The sequence below is a fragment of the Antechinus flavipes genome, chromosome 4, assembly GCF_016432865.1.
Source record: "Antechinus flavipes isolate AdamAnt ecotype Samford, QLD, Australia chromosome 4, AdamAnt_v2, whole genome shotgun sequence".
NCBI lineage: Eukaryota > Metazoa > Chordata > Mammalia > Dasyuromorphia > Dasyuridae > Antechinus > Antechinus flavipes.
This window is the reverse complement of record NC_067401.1, coordinates 40786955-40808663: the sequence shown is the minus strand read 5'-3', so window position 1 is coordinate 40808663 and position 21709 is coordinate 40786955. Positions and strand designations below refer to the sequence as shown.

General features: G+C 36.6%; 4 non-coding genes across 4 annotated transcripts; all 4 read right to left on the bottom strand.

Annotated features, from left to right (window-relative positions):
• Positions 1 to 124: 124 nt before the first annotated feature.
• TRNAQ-UUG (transfer RNA glutamine (anticodon UUG)) lies at positions 125 to 196 on the bottom strand. Its single transcript has one exon. It is a non-coding gene; the product is annotated as a tRNA-Gln (tRNA).
• A 9026-nt stretch (positions 197 to 9222) lies between these two features.
• TRNAQ-CUG (transfer RNA glutamine (anticodon CUG)) lies at positions 9223 to 9294 on the bottom strand. The gene has a single exon. It is a non-coding gene; the product is annotated as a tRNA-Gln (tRNA).
• Positions 9295 to 12473: 3179 nt separating this feature from the next.
• TRNAQ-CUG (transfer RNA glutamine (anticodon CUG)) lies at positions 12474 to 12545 on the bottom strand. The gene has a single exon. It is a non-coding gene; the product is annotated as a tRNA-Gln (tRNA).
• An 8568-nt stretch (positions 12546 to 21113) lies between these two features.
• On the bottom strand, positions 21114 to 21195 carry TRNAS-AGA (transfer RNA serine (anticodon AGA)). Its single transcript has one exon. It is a non-coding gene; the product is annotated as a tRNA-Ser (tRNA).
• Positions 21196 to 21709: the final 514 nt, after the last annotated feature.

Below are 21709 nucleotides of genomic sequence, written 5' to 3'. Positions count from 1 at the left end.
GTGAAGAAAGGGCAACGTGTATTTGAACCTGTAGTTCAAAATCAGAATCATAGGTGGGTGGAGCAGGTGAGAAATTTGGAGTAAGAATAATGTAAACACACTGAGAACGCTTACCAAAAATTACAGGTCCCACCGAGATTCGAACTCAGATCGCTGGATTCAAAGTCCAGAGTGCTAACCATTACACCATGGGGCCAGATGTTAGAAAGCTGTAGAAGACTGTCTGAATACCATTATTTAATTTTCTCAGCTTTTTCGTTCATAAAAGTAGTTTTAAGAGAGTAGGTTTAGGTTTGGACTGTGTACGTACATACAACATTGAGATTTCTAATATCGTAGCTTCGTACAATCAAGCGAAGTCCCATCATTTTAGTGCCAAGGAGAAACAAAAGGATCTTACTTATCTATTCGGAAGAAATTAAGTGCTTTGTCTTCCAGTCAGACAAAAAAAAAAAAAACACAAAAAGCACCAGAAAGAAAAATAGAAAAGTTTGTCTGTATCTGTCTGTCTTTCACTTTCACCTTTCGCTCTCTATCACTTCCACCTCTATTTTGTGTCCTACACTATTTCACAATAAACTTAGTTTCCCAGGGCAGGAATAGGAGATTCGAGGTCACACTGGTTACGGGGTAGAAAGTTATGAATTTGCTTCACATAGAGAACTACTCTAAAGGGAAAATACAAGGATCATCATTTATCTTCCTCTCCATATCCTCCAGATGTCCTTTAACTTACCAATGTCCTTCCGAAAACTAGAACGTAAAAAAGACACAATTGCGGTCTGAGCAGGAGCATGTTCTGGAATCTAGGGCTCTCTGGAAATTCATTAGTGTTTTTCTTTACAATTGACATTGCTATTGAGCTTCTAGTCCATTTAAATACACAGATTTTTAAATAATTAATTGCTATCTAGCCACTGATCTCATGAAGATGAAATCTTTTCAAAGACTAAGTAAAGACTGTGCATTTATTAAATTTTGTATTTCTGAATTTATCTCAATACTCTACCCAATTATACCTTTTTAGATACTGACTTCAACAAATATTATATCATCAGCTATCTTTCTTTGGCATTGTGTCAAATGAAAATTATATAAAAATATATTATATGTAAAATATATAACATTATAATAGAATATGATTGTATATGTTTATATATGTGTGTGTATTGTATATGTGTATACACACACACACTTTCATCAAGTGGACTGACAAAACAAATGACCAAGGATATATTCCTGGGTCTTTCCTTTACAGGCCTCTCCCTAATTAGGCATCACATTCTGAGGTCAGGTCATTGGACCATTTCCAAATGCACCCAACAACTATCATATTTCTCTATTGTCTTCAGGAATAGAATGAGTAATATTGTGAAACTCTACTACAGTCTAGATTAAGTATATGTGCATCTTTCCCTTAATTTGCCTGGTAATTCTTAAAAAAGAAGGAAATTAAATTGTCATGACTTTATTTTGAAGAAGACATAACTGGTCTTAGTGATTATATTTTCCTTTTTTAGGTGTTTATAAACAACCCTTTGACAAAGTTTCAATATTTTGCTTGAAATTAAAATTAAACTCATTGTTCTATGTTTTGAAACTTTTTTTTCTTGTTGAAAAAAATCATAAAAATTTACCCTTCTTTATTTCTATTATATTGTCCAATTCTCTATGATCTTTCAAAAATCAATTATGGGAATTTGCCTATCACATCTGCCATTTCTTTCAGTCATCTGGCATTTAGTTTCCTTAGGCTGAAAACACAGTCATTAGAGTCAGTGAAATGCTTTCTCTGGCTCTTCTTATTTACCTTGTGATTAAATTCTTTATTAATCACCAGTGTGGTTCTCTTTAAAGGTCCACCAGTAATTCAAACCAATAGCATTTACCAAGAAGTCACATTAAGAACCATAGTTAGAAAACTTTCCTAATAAAATGTTCTCCCATAAATACACACAACATTTGTAAGCACAAGCTTAGAGTGCAATGGAAGGCACTTGTGTATGTATATATATATATATATATATATGTATTATGTACCTACATACTTATGTAGGGGTGTGGGTGTGTATGTGTGGGTGGATGTGCCTTACAAGTCAACTTAAAACTCTGGTACTTCAAAGTCTTTTTTTTAATTAGAGGAGCCATCATGAAGCTTCTTCCTGGCCACACTGTCTTTGCTGAATAAAGGTTATTCAGTTCACCTTCCAGGGAGTTCTCTCACAACTTGACTTTGGATTGCCATGGCTACGTCCTCCTTGGGTGTATAAGCAGCTAGGGTTCAATATTTCCTGAAGCTGCTTACAATCTCTAACAACTGTCTCTCTGTATCCATATCTGTTGGGAAAGTGTCTATGTTTGTTTCTTCATATGTTTCAAGAATTTTCTCAAATTGACTTTTCAGTTGTGTATGGGCTATCTCCTTCTGGGCAAGTAATTGTACTTCTATTGTTACTGTTGCAGCCAAAGTGAAAGCATGAAGACTGTAAAGAAAAAATTCCTTCCTCGTTCCTTTCTGGAGTTACAATAGAAAACACTCCAGGTCTCCAGGTTTGGACTGACTAGCTATCCAACTGTCTGCTTGTTTCCAGGGTTTAAATATTAAGTCTTCTAGGAACCATTCTAATTTTTGCTCCTTCAGTAGCCAGACTTTTTAATTCCATCAGAGAAGAGCATCCATGATTCATAAATGAACCAAATGATATTAACATTTATCAACACATAAACACATTATCTTTGATTTTATCAGCTGAAAGGAGAAAGGAAAACATAAATATCTTTCTTACCTAATTTGAAGCTCAAGACAATAACAAATGATAGTTGTTCAAAATCACATCCAGAATACTCATTTTTACATATTTGAATAATGTTTAAATCTTTATTCATATGACAGAAGAGTATTATATATTGTTTTTAATAAAGAAAAAGTTCCAGCAGAAATCTGTATAATTGACATTTCTTTCACTACTAGAATCCCATGGCCACTCTAATGAGCTTGTTTTCTTGAACATCCTTAATCTCTCCAAGTAATTCATTATAACTTCAGCAAACATAGTCTGGCATTCTGGAACCAGGCTGTTGTATTTACCACTCAGGACTCTGGGAGTAATCCTGAGGATTAGAGGTGTCTCTTTTCTAATGTATTGTCTCCCTCTTTTAGCTCCCCCATCCATTTAAGTAGTTAACCTCAACTGACTTTTAAAAAAAGATTATTTACTTCAAAGATATAGCAAGAAAAAAGAGTATAAATATTTTCTCTCCCTTCAAATACCTTGAAATGCATATTCTTCTACATCAGTTCAGTCTGGGATAGGAATTGTAAGGTGTTTCTATAAAATATTATTCTATCAATCTCCCTATTCAAATCTGATTATTGTAGAGTTGGATCTGAAGGTAGTCCTGTCCATTTGAAGCTCTCAGGATCAAAGCTTTCAAATTCCTTCACCCAAAATGAAAAAGCAAATGCTTAGGTAGGCCAAAGACCAAGATTTAATCTCTTAAAGCATTATTTTTCACCAGAACATCAACAAAGAAATAAAACCAATAGCAGATATGATGATATACTTAGAGAATCCTAGGAAATCATCCAAAAACCTATTGTAAACAATTAACAGCTTTAGCAAAGTTTCAGGATATAAAATAAAACCACACAAATCATCAGCATTTCTATATATTACTGACAAGGCCTGTTGGCAAGAGATAGAAAGAGAAATTCCATTTAAAATTACTGTAGACAAAATAAAATACCTGGGGGTCAATCTGCCAGGACAAATCCAAGACCTATAAAAACACAATTATAAAACACTTCTCACACAAATAAAGCTAGATCTAAACAATTGGAAAAATATCAGTTGCTTGCGGGTTAAGGCCAAGCTAATATAATAAAAATTACAATTCTGCCAAATTAATCTACTTTTCCAGTGTCATATCAATCAAACTGCCAAAAAATTATTTTATAGAACTAGAAAAAAATAACAAAATTCATCTGGAAAAACATAAGATCAAGAATATCAAGGGAATTAATGAAAAAAATATAAAGTATGATGGCTTAACAGTACTAAACCTAAAACTATATTATAAAGCAGCAGTCATCAAAACCATTTGGTCCTGGCTAAGAAATAGAGTGGTGGATCAGGGGAATAGATTAGAAACAACACAATAATCAAGATTTATAATAATCTAGTATTTGATAAACCCCCAAACTTCAGCTTCTGGAATAATAGCTCACTATTTGACAAAAATTTCTGGGAAAACTGGAAAATAACATGTCAGAAACTCGGTATAGACCTACATCTCACACCCCATACCAAAATAAGGTCAAAATGAATACATGATTTGGACAAAAAAGGATGATACCATAAACAAATTAGGAGAACAAAGAATAATTTATCTATCAGATTTTTGGAGAAGGGAGGAATTCATAATCAAAGAAGAACTAAAGAACATTATGAAAGGCAAAATGGACAACTTTGATTACATTAAATTGAAAAGGTTTTGCACAGACAAAACCAATATAAAAAGGATTTTAAAAAAGTACAAAGCTGGAAAAAAATCTTTACAGCCAGTATTTTTGATAAAGATCTCATTTCTAAAATATATAAAGAATTTGTCAAATTTATAAGAATACAAGTCATTCCCCAATTGATAAATGGTCAAAGGATACAAACAGACAATTTTCAGATGATGAAATTAAAGTCATCTATAGTTGTATGAAAAAATGTTCTAAATCCATATTGATTGGAGAAATCCAAATTAAAACAACTCTGAGGTACTATCTCGAACTTCTCAGAGTGGCTAAGATAACAGGAGAAGATAATGTTGGAGGGGATGTGGGAACACTTGGACATTAATGCATTGTTGGTGGAATTGTGAAATGATCCAACCATTTTGGAGAGCAAACTGGAACTATGCCAAAGGGCTATCAAACTATGCATACCTTTTGACCCAGTAATGCCATTACTGGGTATCTATTCCAAGGAAATCTTAAAGGAGGGAAAAGGACCCACATGTGCATAAATGTTTAAAGCAGCTCTTTTTGTGATAGCAAAGAACTGAAAAATAAGTAGATGCCCATAATTGAGAAATGGCTGAATAAATTGTGGCATATGAAAATACTGGAATACATTGTTCTATTTAAAGAAATGATGAACAACTTATTTTAGAAAGGCCTGGAAAGATTTACATGAATTGATGTTGAGTGAAACAAGCAGAATCAGAAATACCTTATACACAATAACAGCAAGAATGTAGGATGACCACTGAGTGAAATGAGCAGGACCAGGAGATCATTATATACTTCAACAACCATACTATATAATGATCAATTCTGATGGATGTGCCCATCTTCAGCAATGAGATGAACCAAATCAGTTCCAATAGAGCAGTAATGAACTGAACCAGCTACACCCAGCGAAAGAACTCTGGGAAATGACTATGAACCACTGTATAGAATACCCAATGCCTCTATTTTTGTCCACCTGCATTTTTTATTTCCTTCACAGGCTAATTGTACTCTATTTCAAAGTCTGATTTTTTTTTTTTACAGCAAAATAACTTTTTGGACATGTATACATATATTGTATTTAATTTATACTTTAACATATTTAACATGTATTGGTCAACCTGCCATCAGGGGGAGGGAATGGGGGAAACAAGGGGAAAAAGTGGAACAAAAGGTTTGGCATTTGTCAATGCTGTAAAATTGCCTATGTATATAACTTGTAAATAAAAAGATATATATATATGTATGATGATCAACTGTGAAAGACTTGGTTCTTAGTGGTTCAGTGATCCAAAGCAATCCCAATAAACTTTGGACAGAAAATGCCATCTGCATCCAGAAAAAGAACTACAGAGTCCGAATGTAAATCAACACATACTATGTTCACTTCTTTTTTCTGTTTTTTTTTTTTTTTTTTAATCTCTCTCATGGTTTTTCCCTTTTGGTCTGATTTTTCTCTCCCAACCTGATTCATAAAGTAATGTATATTAAAAATAAACAGAAAACAAACAAACAAAAAAACACCACCAATAGCAGAGTTCCAACTAAGAGAGAAATAGTTGCTTTCAATTTTGATTCTGCAACTGTAGCCTGTTAAACAGGTCGCTGTCCATTCTGTAGATTAGCATGCCTGAACCAATAACAGACTGTTTATAAAGGTGTCAAAGTCTTTTTAAAATGCTTCCAAAATATATGTTATTACTACTCTCTTGGAAGCAGACTCCCAAACCTCTTTCACCTGGAGAGTCCAATCAGTGGCACTCTATGTATACTTGTAAGGACTAGACTCAATGGTCAAGCCCACATTATATAATACTTATCATATCACTTTTGTTCTTCTCTCCCCTGATCTTCACTCAAATATTCACCACCATGCTTCTGTCTTCTGTCTGCTTCATCTCCTTACATGAGAAGGGCCAAAGAGGAAAAATCTACTGAATTCTTCTTCCAAATGATAATTCTTCATGTTTTAAGATGGTTATAATTTTCCTCTAAATCACCAAGCATTTATTTTACTAAGTTCCAAACTCAGTGCTAGGAACAGAGGATACAAGTACAAAGAATAAAATAGTCCCTACTCTTGTGGAACTTGTTCCAATCAAAGAGACAATAATTACACATATAATCATATAAACAATAGATATATTGAAAATAAATATTAAAAAGATGCAAAATTGCTAAACACTAGGGAGTTTGGGAAAGAGGACACTAGTATCTGGGGAAATTAAAACCCAGTCTGGGGAAATATTCCATAGTAAAGGGGCATCATAAGAATCTTGAGCCCGCAAAGGAGACTGAGAAGAAATAGACAGGTTGAAAGAGAACTGAGAGAGATCGGGAACTTCAAAATCCAGAAAGAAGACAATTCAAGCTGAAAGGATTCAGAAAAGAATGGTTCATATCAAATATAACATGTAGATCAAGAAGGACAAGGACTAAAAAAAAAGATCATCAGGTACTTATGAAATTATTGATAGTGTTGAAGAGAGCAACTTCGGTTGAATGATGCAATAATAAATCAGACTGCAAAAAATTGAGAAGTGAGAGCTAGTAAGTTTTTGTTGTTGTTGTTTTTTTCCCTAGCAGTTTGTCTGGAGAAAAGAAAGAGACATACAGCCTAGTTTGAGGACTTGTTAAGGTCTAGTAGAAGTCCTTTTCATTTGTTGTGTTTTGTTTTTAAAATACTGCCAATTTGAAGTCATTAGGATAGGGATATATATGGGAAAGGTTAAATGATTAGAAAGACAGAAGTAGAGAATAATTGAGGTTGCAATTTCTTAGAGAACAAAAAAGGTGATGGGATATAGGGAATATGTGGAAGGGTTACTATTACAGGTCAGAACTTGAAACAAGGTGTTAAGTCAGTGGAATTGAAAGAGACAATAGTAATTTAGCATGGTGCTTAACAGTTCTCTAGTTCAATACATGTACTTAGTACTTACTATAGTTCTACAAGATTCATACCTTTAAGAGAGCATATATAAGCCAGGATCCTCAACCAGGATACCCTCGGGGAGATTCAGAAACCAGAGAAGGCAGTTGAGGAGAACTAGGGAAGACAGAGAAGTGGTGGCAGTCCTCCTGCCTCCCACACAGAAACCAAGACACATTCAGGAGGACTTCAAGAAGCTGGCAGAAGCAGAGAAGACAAAGAACTGGTGGCAGGAGCTTAAACTCTCAGAACCAAGAAAAGAGATAGGCCTCTAAGAAAGCTAACTGGGCCCCAGGAAAGGAGACAAGACTTGGAAAGAGACAATAAAATTTTAATTCCTGGCTGAACTTGTGATTATTGAACTGAAAGGAAGGCTGCCTCCAGAAACCCCAAGGAAACCCCAACAAGAGAATATTACACTTTTAGAGAGATATTACAGGTTACCTTTGATAAGGGAAAAGATAACTTTGTGTGAATCTGTGGGAAAGGAGGAAAAATGTTAAGGACCAGGCCTAAGTGAAGGGGCAGGTCAGTTCTCTGAGAGGCTCCACAGCTGTGGATCCTAACATCTGAAGGAGTTGCAAAGCAGCCTTTACTGACACAGGTGTTGCTTGTGGACTGATAATGAAATAAATTGGAGGCAGAGTGAAGATGAGAGAAATCAGACAACACAAGTACCTCTCAGTGGAGAGGTCAGAGAACCAACAGCCTCTCAGTCTCCTTGTATCATTATCATCTGCTCGCATGAAGAGAGCCACTCTACAGGTCTATGTTAGACCTTTAGCAGCTAGTGGCAGATAGCTCCTGTATCACAACAGAAAAAGTATGGGATGATTTCAAGGAATTTTAAGGTAAAGACTGGGAGAGACAGGAAACTCACTTCGAATCAACTCTTTCCCCACCCCTTCCCCTTAACTAAAGTAAGAGTCTATATCCTTAGTAGGATAGAGAAGTGGAAAGTGTGGGAAGTTTGAGAAGATTTGATAGCATGGAAATCAAAATCCATATAAGTTCAAAATGTACACAAAATTAATACAAAGTAATGGGGTTGAGGAGTTGAGAGATTAGGAAATAAGATTGGGAAAGGTTTTATAAAGATGTACTCCTTGAGCAATGCTTTGAAGAGAGTTTGGAATTTCAAGCTTGAAGGGCTGACAGACTGGAGATATAATGGTTTATATAGGGGAACAACGAGACACTTTGGCTAAAAGTTAAGTTTACGATGAGAAGTAATGATTCATAATCTTAGAAAGGTAAAGTAGGTGCAGATTATGAAGGACTTTGAATACCAAAGAAAGGAACTTTAATTTTATCCACAATGTAATAGTGAGTCCAAAGAGCATCTTGGGAAAGGTAATTTATCATTTAAGAATACTAATTTGGAGTATTTATCATTTAAGAATACTAATTTGGAGGCTGTATGAGCTAGGTTTTTATTTCCCTTTAAATTAATTAATTTAAAACTTAAATGCAAAGTTACAATGAATAGAAAAGACAAAAGGAAGGGGAAAAAACCATTATCATGTGCCCAATAGAACAACAGGGATGATTCAAATAAAATTCATTTCAAGAAATGATATATAATAATAGAAGGCATTATATTCATGATTGTCCATCTCTTCTATGTTTCCTTGTAAGTTTTCTTTCATTCTCTGTTGTGCACGTTTTACTTTATTATTATTGTTATTATTTTGCCCTCTCCTTCCGCTTGAACTAAACTTTTAAAAAATTTGCTTGGATTCAAGCAAGTCATTCAGTCTCATTTCCTAAAGGGCAGAAAAACAAGAGAAGGTTCCACCGAGACTTGAACTCGGATCGCTGGATTCAGAGTCCAGAGTGCTAACCATTACACCATGGAACCAGCTGAGAACGTCACCCTGGGAATTTTATCTGACACAAAAGCGATACACCTTTTAGCTCAAGTTTCTTTTTTTATTTTTTTGTTTAAAAGCCACAATTTCCTTTTTTCTCTTCTTTTCCCTAGAGGCAGTCCTTTTCACTTTCTTCCCTGAATAGGAAGAATGCCAGAAATCCTTCTTGTCCCTCATGTAACAGCCAGATGGAGCTGCACAAAAGGCATCGGATTGTTCCTAAATATATGCAAAATATTCAAGAGAAAAGCCTGGATTTTTAGAAGGGAAATGGTTTTGGGAAACGAAAGGATGCACAAGGGAAAATTTTCTCCAAAAGTCAGGAAAGTTACTCCCTTCTGATTCATACTGACTACTTTTTATAGATTCCATCACTTTTTGGGGGCGGGGGGAGGAGGGGGAAAAGGAAATGGGGGGGGGGGAGAGGCGAGAGGCTCTTGAGCACAGATTTCCAATTCGCGGGTGATAAGAGAATCCAAAACATTGAGCACTAGGAACATTAGGTACATGCTGCGAGAACCAATCCTGATGACTAAGTGTCAACAGTAACCTCAAACAAATCAGTTTCTAAATCTATACACAGATACATCAGGTTTAGTCACAAACCAATAATACAAATAATACAAAATATAATAATACAAATATTACATAATGCAATATGTACAAATAATACAATAATACAAAACTTTGCTCTTTTCATTCAAACAGCTCTCTGTCTCCGTGTATTTGTCTCTACCTCTCTGTACTTCTCTTTCTGTGTCTCCCTTCTTCTCTCCCCCCACCCATTCTCTGTCTCAATTTCTCTACCTATCTCATTTTATCTTTGTTTCCCTTTCTGTCTCTTTCATAGTATGTTTATATATATATATATATATATACATATACATATATATGTATGTATATATATATATGTATGTATATATATATATGAAGATATTTCTGGAAGAACTGAGTCATGTCTTTAACTTCAAGGAATCCTCTTTGGGGCCCACAGGGAATATAGTGCTATGTTCTGTCCCATGGTCATGAGATTTGGACCAGGATGAAGTGGAGAAGAGGCCACCTCTCCTTAGAAGGGCTTTGCTTCTTGTTCTCCCACTTTTTGGTTTCTTAAGAACTCCCATCAGAATTTGATTTACAGCTTAAGGAATAGCTAACTTTCAGTTTTCCCCTAAAGGAAAAAAAAATCAGTGTAATTATGAATGTATATTATGGTATAATATAATACTCATAATGTTACTAGTTTTTATTATGGAATAAGAATGTATTAATGTACATGAAAAGAATGTTAAACAAAATTTGTAAGTATGCATTTAATAAAAGACAGAAATAAACTAGATTTAGTAAAACTTTTGCAATCTGCTGGGGTTATATTTAAATCTCATAAGAATATAAAGCATTTTGCAGTACAGCTAATTAATCATTTATCTTTTTGCCTCAGTTCTATACTGTCCAAGAACTCCTGGTAAAACTAAGACTTTTGGTCAATCCTTTTGTTAAAGGATGATCTCTCCAAGAGCCCCTAGCATTCCTCAGCTGAAAGAAACTGAATAGAAGCTAAGATCTCACTAACTCTTTTATAAGGCTATCCCCAAGCCTAGATAAATCCACATCAAGAAATAACAAATCAGAGGAGAGCAAATACAAAAGACACAAAGTTCATGATTAAGCTTGCTAAGGAAGGACCGTATTTTAGATGATATCCTGTGCTCACTGATATGAAAGTCAGGAAGGAGGCAAGCCAAGCTCTGTTTCCCCACAACTGGGAAAATTTTTTTTTTTTTTTTTTTTTGGGGGGGGGGGAAGAACTGTTTTGGGAAACAGCTTAAACAGTCCTGACAGCAAGTAAGACTAGAAAGGAAAAGTGTATCAGAGCCCCAGGTGCTGCAGTTATTGCAACAGTTATTGTGAACAGAGTTGGCCCCTAAGGTTCAAATTTATCCTGAAACACATACTGGGCTCTCAACCAGCATGAATAGGAACAAGTCACTTGACTATCACTCTACACAACGAAGGTAAAAGGTTAAAAGTTAAAGAGCCAGGTGATTTTTTTTTTTATTTGGAAGAGGAAAAGTAAGATTGAAGCTGTGGGACATCCACATTTCGTAAGGGAAAGCGATAAAAATTTCTTGAGGTTCTTTTAAGGTCCAAGATCTGTCTACTTATCTTATGACTGAAAAAGCTAGGCTGAAGGAGAAAGGGGCTGATTTATGTTTCTCAAAACCTGATATTAAGTGTTTATATGAAGCTCGAAAGTTTTTGAATTTCCCTCTGAAGGCAGTACTATAAATAATATGCCATTTTATAGACGAGGAAACAGAGGGACCTAGAGGGGTTAATTGGCTCGGGATGAATTGATCTTCTTTTTTTACCAAGGATTCTGCTTGGTTTGGATTCTAAGAACAATATGCTTCCTCCAGGATAAGCCCATCACCAGAAATATTATCATGGAGAAATCTGGTACTCAACACCTCCTTGGTACCTTCAGGTTGCCCCTCTCCTCTGATTGCAGGATAGGAGAGTTTCCCTTCGGGTACATCATACTTTTTATCTTGACCCTGCAACTTTCTTTTCTGTGTAGTCTTTCCTGGTTAGAATGTAAACTCCTTGAGGTCAGAGGCTACAATTCTTTTTCTTAATTGTATCCTTAGTGTTTACTTAATCCAGTGCGGGGCACACAGTAGGTACTTAATGCTTATTGACTGACTCAGAAACACCATCATTAAGATGATCTCTCCATCTATTCCACCTATTCCAAACATCATTAAAAAAAAAAAAAAAAAAAAAAAAAAAAAACACGAGGCAACTGAGACAGGATGAGGGAATTGGCTAAAGTTATTATCCTGTTTTCAACTTCCGGTGTTCGAGCCCTGAATCTCCAATTCTAGGAGTACTACTTACTCCATCATACTACTTCAAGGTTACTTCCAGAAAAGTAGACTGTATTTTAACACTAGAACATTAGTCACCTTACTCCTACTGACGAACACACCCATATTTCTCTTTTTTTTCTTTTGCCTCAGAATTCCGCGACGACAAAGGCAGAAAGAACACGAAATTAAGAAATGTACAACTGTACCTGCCTTCAATATCAGAAGAAAGTTGTTGATCGCATTATTTATCATTAAAAACACTTCCACAACAAGTCAGTGTAGAAATAACAAACAGCAGGTCCCACCGAGATTTGAACTCGGATCGCTGGATTCAGAGTCCAGAGTGCTAACCATTACACCATGGAACCGCTACATCAACAGTTTCTTTTTTCCCTCTAGGACTTCAACAACCATATCTTTGTTTCATCCTTTACTTTTTCTTCCAGCCATCAGGAGATTTTTTAAATTTCTGAATTAGACAGACATCCAGAGGCAATTGAAATAAACACTTCTAGTTATCTCTAAGATCCTTACTGGTTCTGAATCTGCGATCCTGTGATCTTTCTTCCTTTCCTAATCTGTCCTCAGTTTTAGTTTTGTGTACTAGAAAATCAAGCAAAAATTCTTCCTGGGTCCTTCAGAATATATCTTTCTTTGTAGCGTTTCACTTCTCCCCCTCCCCCCGCCCTCCCCTCCCCACCCCCCTGGAATATGCAACGAAGAGTTCCCATGGCTGATTATTCGCTTAATGAGTGATTCTTTCAGTGAATTAAAAATCTGAAATCGAATGCACTTCTCCCAGTCCGGAGCAAGAAAAAGCAGACCACTTCTCCCCCGCCCCCCACCCCTTAAAAAAAAAAATTTCCTGGTAGGCTGCCACAGCAGGGTGCCACCACTCCCAATAGGGACTGGTTTCTTGAATCCTCAAATCTTTTAGTCTCCAGATTGGAAAAAAAATTAAATTTTCAGGGGAAACCATCCAGTTAAGCCTCTGGCTTCTGTGCATAATTTAAATGCAGGAACATATTCCGGGGTCAGAGATTAAATATGAGTTTCAATTTTTGCATTTGAAAAATCTTTCCCTTTAAAAAAGACTAAGTTATAGTTAACTACTACCACTAGTCTACTAAAGTCTACTACTAAAGGTAGTACTACTACCATTACTATTAGTCTAATACTACTAGTAGTGGTAGTCTACTAAAGTCTACTTCTAAAGATAGTACTACTACTATTACTACTAGTCTAATACTATTAGTAGTAGTCTACTAAAGTAATTGTAGTAGTAATAGTAATAGCGGTAACCGAGGGAGAGTCCCGTAGGACACAGTAGAAATTGTAAAGACATAGTCATTTCTAAATTCTTGGGAGGTGGTAAGGGTCGAAGCAGGTCTGGGGAAGATATAGGAGAATTACCTCTTCTTTGCTGAACATATGCTTTATACATCACATCAATCCCTGGAAACTTTCAGTTGCCAATTGAGTGGAACTCCATCGCCAGCTTCAGGGCTCCGTTCCTAAGCACAGACCCAGTAATAAGATAGTGAAAGGGTCTTCTAAACAGGGTGGGTTTCTCTGACCTCCTCAATTCTAGGGCTAGAACACAAAGCCATGGAAGAAATACATGGTAATGAAAAATTCTTCATGGGACAAGTCGGGGAATAAAGGCAAACACTTGCCCGAGTTCCGTAATTATATAGCCTTGTTCCCAGATGAAGCACAAGTTTATCTCCAGATGAAGTATGTCTTCCAGATGATCCTTTGTTTTAGTTTCCATTGGTTTGGGAACAGAAGGTCACTTGTGAAGATCATGTCTTACTTTGGGGATTTTGATGCTGCTCTTGTTCAAATGCTTAGACTCCAGATCTCTGCTAAACTCACAGAAGTTCCATTCTCTTAATCTAGAAAGCAAAAGAAAAGAAACCACAAAGATGGGACTGAGAATGAAGGTCCTTTTATCAGACCATGTAGTCTGGGGGAGATAAAGCCTCATGACCTTTCTTCTACACTGTGATTTCTCAAGATTCCATGAGTTATTGAGATACCTCAAGAAGTTATGAAGCAAAAGTTGTTCAGTTGGAAAGGCCTTTTGAATGCCTCCCTGGTCAAAGTGTCTCTTCTCCATTATATGGTTAGTAGTTACTGTTTATCCTTCTTGAAGAGGACCATGACATCAGGGAGGTGATATCATGGCATGCAAGTGAATGGATTTAAGTAAGGGAGGCTGTACAAATTCTCCTGCTTCCTTTTTCTCTCCAAAAATCATCTGAGTGCATTGGCAAGATATAAATCAAGATAACTGGAGATGGCCCTGGATGTAGTCGAAGACTTTGGCTTTTTTAAGTTAAGGTCTTCAATAGGTCTCAGTTTGACTGAGTAGAACAGCATCAGTTACAGAAGGATTGTGAATATTCCCACTCTCTCCTAGATGCTTCACTTGCATATACAGTAATCACAATTGGACTAGAAGCAAGCTGTTAACAGATTGTTACTGTCTTGGTTTCTAAACTGAATAGTTGGAGTAGCACAAACCAGGACTACAAACAGATTTTAGAGATCAATTTCATTCATCAATTTCAGAGTGAGGAATACAGTTTTTACTGGAAATTCCCTTGGGCAGGAGACCTTCTATTGCAGGAAAGGTAGAGATTTTATAATAAATCATAAGTAGGAAGGGAGAGGAAATGAATCACAAAATGAAAAATACATTTTCAGGGCCTGAGTAGTCTCCCATGACAAGCCCACTACTGTAGGACAGTATGGATGTTCTTCAGTCAAAGAGGAATGACTTTTAGGTGATAGTTTCAAATCCTGGGGGTCATTATTTGGTAGAGGACAGAGTACTTTGACAAGGACAGGTTCTACAAGTTTTGAATCGCTTCACTTAATATATACAGGAGAGTGCTTTCAAGAGTTAACCCATCATTTCAAGCTGCATTGTAAGACTGACTCCCACGTCAGAGTCTGTTGGAAAAATAGTAACCATGAAAAAGGTAGATTATTAGTATATTCATCAAACATATATCAATAATTATGAAAATCCTAGTATTTTCCCTACAAAACTCCCTAACCTTTCCACATAGAGAAGTTAGATCAGCCAAACAAAATATGTTTTTGAGTCAGTTTCTATTACATTTGCATTAGCAAAGAGGTTGGAAAAGAAGGAATTGTAGAGAAAAGACATATATACTTTCTTTTTTTTTGTGAAAATGGTCTATAGAAGGTGATTATAAGTAGGTAGATGAAGGGATAGGGTGACCAGACTCCCTGTTTCTGCTAATGACCTGGAACCAAGTAAATATTTACTACACTATCACAGTGCCTTTTACAAATTGGCCTTTTAAAATATTTAATTGAAATAAAAACTTTTACTAATCTTAGACCTGGGAGTAGAAACAAATTTTAGAGAACAATCAACTGGCCTATTAGACAAATTCAAACCATCAAAGTGAAACATCACTACAAATATTCAAGATAAAACATCCTCTACAGAATATGTGGAAAATTTTGTCTTAACCATTACTAAACCATCAGTAAGGATTCCAAAGCCTCCTCATTGAGTTTCCTTGCTTCTTAACATCTTATCTAAAGTTAAACTGTTTACATTCCTACATGGGAAAATGAAGCCTCCTAAGAACTTTATCCGTATTAGAACAGTTTAGAAGTAATATTCTTAGATAGAGGGTAGGGATGTGACTTCTCTGTGATGGAGTGATATAAAAAATATAATTAGGGGGTGAGAAAAAGGAATGCACTGAGAGTAGAGAAAGGTAGAATGTGGATAAATTATCTCATATAAAAGAGGCTTGATAAAAGTTTTATAGTGGAAGGGGAAATGAGAAGAACAATATTTGAATCATTCTCAGAATTAGTTCAAAGAGGGAATAACATATAAACTCAGTTGGGTATAGAAATCTATCTTACTTTATAGAGAAGTAACAGGATAAGGAAATAAAAGAAAGGGGAGGGAGGGGATGCTTTTAGAAAGGAGGGTATGTTGGGGGAAGTGATGATCAGAAGTGTGTGGGATAGCAACGCTACCCCTGACTTAAAATGACTGTCAGAGATTTCTCAAAGTGAAAATTAGAAGTTTTATTAGAATCTCGCGAGAAAGGGGCGATCCGTTCCCCGCGTGCTCAAAGAATTGAGACGCTTGGTTACAGAATTGGGAGCGATTAAATAGTCAAAACCATAGGAATCCATGACCTCCTCCCCTTATCCGCTTAATTTTCACTGCCTGCTCAATGATTGCTTAAGTGAAAGTAGTAAATAGGTTACCAAGGTTCGCTAAATTCCTAGTCAAGCGGATATGGTTGACTGACTTATTGCAGGTGTGTTTGTGTAAGTTTATGGTTACAATGTTTGCTAATTCTTGCTTGAACTGATACGAGCATTCTATTGTAAGGTTTGTACAAAGAATTTCACTTTTCCCAAACCCATGAGACCTTCATAAATTAAAATTTAGGTTATAGGTTCAATTTACCTTAATGATTTTATGAGAAACCACATAATCCCTCACAGAAATAAAACACAGGGTGAAAGAGGCGGGAGGGAGGGAGGGAAGAAGGGAAAGGATAAAGGTGGGAGTGGGAAGAGCAGGATGGGTCATTCCCCAATTGATGAACAGTCAAATAATAGTACCTACTCAAAGAGGGCATATGGGTTATTAAGAGAGTACTAGCACTTCTGTTGTTTGAGCTTAATAAGACTTTTTCAGGTCTGTTCATTCACCTTTGGTGACTAATCACCCAATTCATATTTGATTTTTTTTAATAATTCTTTTTATTTTAAAAACATATGCACAGATAATTTGACAACATTCACCCTTACATAGGCTTGTGTTTATAATTTTCTTCTCCTTCCCCCCCCTCTTCTAAATGGCAAGCAATTCAATATATGTTAAACATGTTAAAACATATGTTAAATTCACATTACTACACAAGATAAAGCAGATTAAAAAAAAAGAAACAAAATGAGTAAGAAATCAAAATGCAAGCAAACAACAATAACAAAAAGAGTGAAAATGCTATGTTGTGATCCACATTCAATTCCTACAGTCCTCTCTCTGGATGTAGATGGTTCTCTTCATCACAAGATCATTGAAACTAGTATCAATCATCTCATAGTTGGAAAAAGTCACATCCATCAGAATTGATCATCATATATTATTGAAGTTGCCATATACAATGACTTCCTGTTTGTGCCCATTTCATTTGGCATCAGTTCATGTAAATCTCTCCAGGCCTTTCTAAAATTATCCTCCTGATCATTTCTTATAGAACAATAATGTTCCATAACATTCATATACCAAACTTATTCAGTCATTCCCAACTGATGGGCATGGACTTGGTTTCCAGTTTCTTGCCACTACAAAAAGGGCTGCCACAAACATTTTTGCACATGCAGGTCCCTTTCTTTCCTTTAAGATCTCTTTGGGATATAGGCCCTATAGAAACATTGCTGGGTCAAAGGGTATGCACTTTTTGAGCATAGTTCCAAATTGTTCTTCATAGTTCCAAATGGTTGAAACAGTTCACAACTCCACCAACAATGTATTAAGTGTCCCAGTTTTCCCACATCCCCTCCAACATTCGTCCTTGTCTTTTCCTGTCATCTTAGCCAATCTGAGATATCCAATTCATACTTGTAGCTCCAAGAAGCTATAGCACGCACAGTAGCCACACCCTAGTAAAACCTTCTTGGCAGACAGGTTAAACCAGGTTGAAAGTAGTCAACAAGCCTCAAACCTACTGATGAATTAAGGAAATGTTTACTTCAAGCATGGGAACATGGCTCTTCTCCCTCCCCACCCCCTAGAAGAAAGGGTAAATAAAAACACTTTGTTCCAATGGTCATGAAAACAGCTAAAGTGGGTGGGCCCTGTGGAATTTTTAGTTTAGACAAGCATCGAGTAACCATTTTATGGTAATGGCCCTCTTTTGCCATTTTTTGTATTATTTCATTAGGTTCTAATGGGTTTTCCTACCTTTAGTTGCTTCCAATTTTGCACCCCTGGCCATTTCCAGAGGTCCTAACTTGTGTCCTGCCCCTAGATTTCAATGACTCTGGAAGAGAGAGTGAAGTTAGCAACTTTGTGGAACTCTGTCTCACTTAAAGTTAATTCACCCTCAAGTGAAGACATCTCCATGTGATGTCATTAGTCTTCTTCAAAAACAAAGGACAAACAAAAAATAAAAGGAAAAGGATATATAAGTACAAAAATTTCTATAGCAGTTCTTTTTATGGTGGCAAAGAACTGGAAAATGAGAGAATATCTATTTATTAATTGAGGAATAGCTTAACAGGTTGTGGTATATGATTGTGATGGAATACTATATAAGAAATGCTATAAGAAATGATTAGCAGGATGATTTCAGAAAAATCTGGAAAGTGCTACATGACCTGATGCAAAGTGAGCAGAAACAGGAAACCACTAAACACAGTAATCCAGATGTTGTATGATGACCAAATGTGGATGGCTTAGCTAGTCTCAGCAATTCAATAATCTAAGACAATTTCAACGAATTTAAGATGAAAAATGCTATCCATCTCTACAGAAAGAGTCTGAATACAGATTAAAACATTCTTTAAAAAACTTTTTTTCTTGGTTTTTTTCTTTGTGTTTCTTTTACAACTGACTGGTATGGAAATGTGTTTTATATGACTGCACATGAATAAACTTTCTAAAATTCCCTTACTGGGGAGAAAGGGAGAGAGGGAGTGTATTTGGAAATCAAAATTTAAAAAAAATGTTAAACATGCTTTTACATGTAATTGGAAAAAATATATTAAAAGATATAACATGAGATATTTACTTTAAATATATAGTAGATGCAAATGGAACGATATCTCTTCCCAATAACTCAGGCAGACATACTCTCTGAGTCTACAAAATATTGTTTCTATCAAGTTCATGTCCAAAAGTAATCTGACTACTGAATGAGTTCTCAACTTAGATTTTGCTATCCTGGGTCTAAAAGATCACTGATAAAGGTCAATCCTCATCTTGATGAGGTCTAGATTTGGGGTACCTAAATGAAATTAGGGTTTAGTTAAGGTCTAGTGGCAGGTTTGGAGTACAGGGAGTCAAACGGGAGCTCTCCTGAAAGCCCAATGGATTCGGCAGCGGTAAATGAGGTCTACTAGCGGAGGGAGTCTCCAATAAAAGCATTTATCTGCCTGAAAAGCTAGATTGATAAAAGAGGCTTATTATGGGCTTTGGAAGCAAGGTTAAAGCATAGTTATGGAAATAGGCGAAGGTAGAGATAAGGGCACTGGACAAAGGGTCCCTGACATGGCTAGCATGTTTGGGACCTCTGCAAAGAGGAGGTTAGACCTTCAGAAAGTGAAATTTGAGTGGAGTCTGGAAAGAAACCAAAAAAAAAAAAAAAAAACTAGAAGTGGAGCTGAATAGAGCATTCTGGGCAAGGTATCTTATAGGGAAAGAGAATGTGTGGAATGGGACACTTCAACTGAGTCATAAAGTTCATAGCGGGATGTGATATATAAGAAGAATGGAAAGGTAGGATAGAGGGAAAACTCCATAAGCTTTTATCCTGAAAGATAGCAAGAAGATCTCATGGCCCAGAAGAGGTTGTAGAAATGGAGAAATATGGGAGTTAGATATGTTCTTGTTCTCCTTTTCTCTACAATCTCTGTCATTAAGATGATTCAGGAATCAGCCCTTATTTCTCTCTCTCAAGGCTTGAGATCTGCATTTCCAAAAGAATGTTAGCCCTTTGATATCTCACCCCAAATCAAATCTAACACATCCAGCCAATCAAGAATCTTTCTCTAAAATCTATTTCTTATCCTCTATCTCTTTCTATTTATAGCAGCACCATTCACACAGCCTTCTGAAGGAGGAGGAGGAAGAAAAAATGGAGGTGGAGAAAGTGGAGGAGGAGAAAGTAGAGGAGGAGGAAGAGAAGAAGGAGGAGGAGGAGGAGGAAGAGGAGCACGAGGAAGAGGGGGAGAACAAGATCAAAAAAATTAAAACTTTGTGGTTTTATATATGCCTCTTCCATATTCTTTACTGCCTACATTCGACCCCTGACCAGGGTTGATGGATGCCACCTCAGCAGCATCTCTTACATAAACTCTCTTTTCTTTGTATTTCCACAGATGCTGTCAGAATACAAGCCCTCTGTATTATTTCATTAGTTCTCCAAGTCCTCCTACCTTTAGTTGCTTCCAATCTACCCTTAACATCTCCTTTCTGCAAAAAGAAAAGATCATGTCATTTCTCTGGTCAAACATCTTCTCTGAAATATTGACTGTAAAATGAAGCTCAAACTTTGTTGTCTAGTATTCAAAACTCCTCACCAATCCACAAGTTTTTAATTAAAGCACATATTTTGTTACAAACTATGGGGATACAAAAGAAAAAAAAAAAAAAGAAATGTGTGCCTTCCAGAAGTTTACATTCTATCAGGGGAAAAAAATTGTAGACCTAAGTAGATACAAAATATGTACTTTGTAAATTCAAATTAATTCGAGGGTGGGCCCTAGACACAAAGGCAATCAGGAAAGGTCTAGAGTAGGAAGTGGTCTTTGAGCTTTGATGCGAGGTAGGAATTATGGTGGAAGTAATTGGAACTGTTCCAAATACTGGAGTCAATCTTGCAAAAGATTTCTACCAGATCATATCTGATAGAAAAGAAGCAAAATGTGTATGTACTTGGGGACATATCTTCAGGGAAGGGAATTACCTAAATTAACACGGCGTCTAAGAGGGTAATGTAGATCTCCTAAACCAAGGCCAGTATTCTTCCAGTTGCCCATTCTATCTTTCATAAGGCTATTTGTTCCAATAGATTAATATACCAAGAGCAAGTGATCCTAAAGAAGTGTAAAAAGGAATTCTTCGAAGTTAATCTTTCAAACAGTAAATGGAAATTTGTCAGAACTCGAACTCGGGTGAGAAAAAGAACGCTTCTCGTAGTCGGCAGGATTCGAACCTGCGCGGGGAGACCCCAATGGATTTCTAGTCCATCGCCTTAACCACTCGGCCACGACTACCCTTCGAACGTTTCCACCCAGTTTTTCTATATCGTCATAGACAAATAGGAAATTGATGCTTCCCGACGGTAATTGTTTCATCTTATATTGAAATTCGTTATTGCATCACAGAGACCAAGACTGGAGGAGGAGGGGGAGAAATCAATTATCTCTGCGAGAGGGTGGAGACCAGACAATCCAAGAGTGACCCTTTTTGACATTTATGACCTCCTCTCATAGACTGCAGCAGCCTGAGACAAATGTGAAACGAGAAAAAAACGATTAGCATCGGACCCTCAGGCACTTATACTTGGCTGCTGGGAAGACTGAAAGAGAAAAATGGAGAGGATGGAATTCCACCCCAGCCTATTTGGAACGTGGCGTAGCCACAGTCCCGAGGTTCGGCTGGGACGACCCCTGGCACCCCCAATTCCGCAGTCAGTGCAGGCCCGTGGTAAAGGCCCGGCCAGAAACGGCTTCCTTGCAAAATTCGTATACGGCTGGCGCATTTCACTGGAGGAAGCAGCTCGGATTT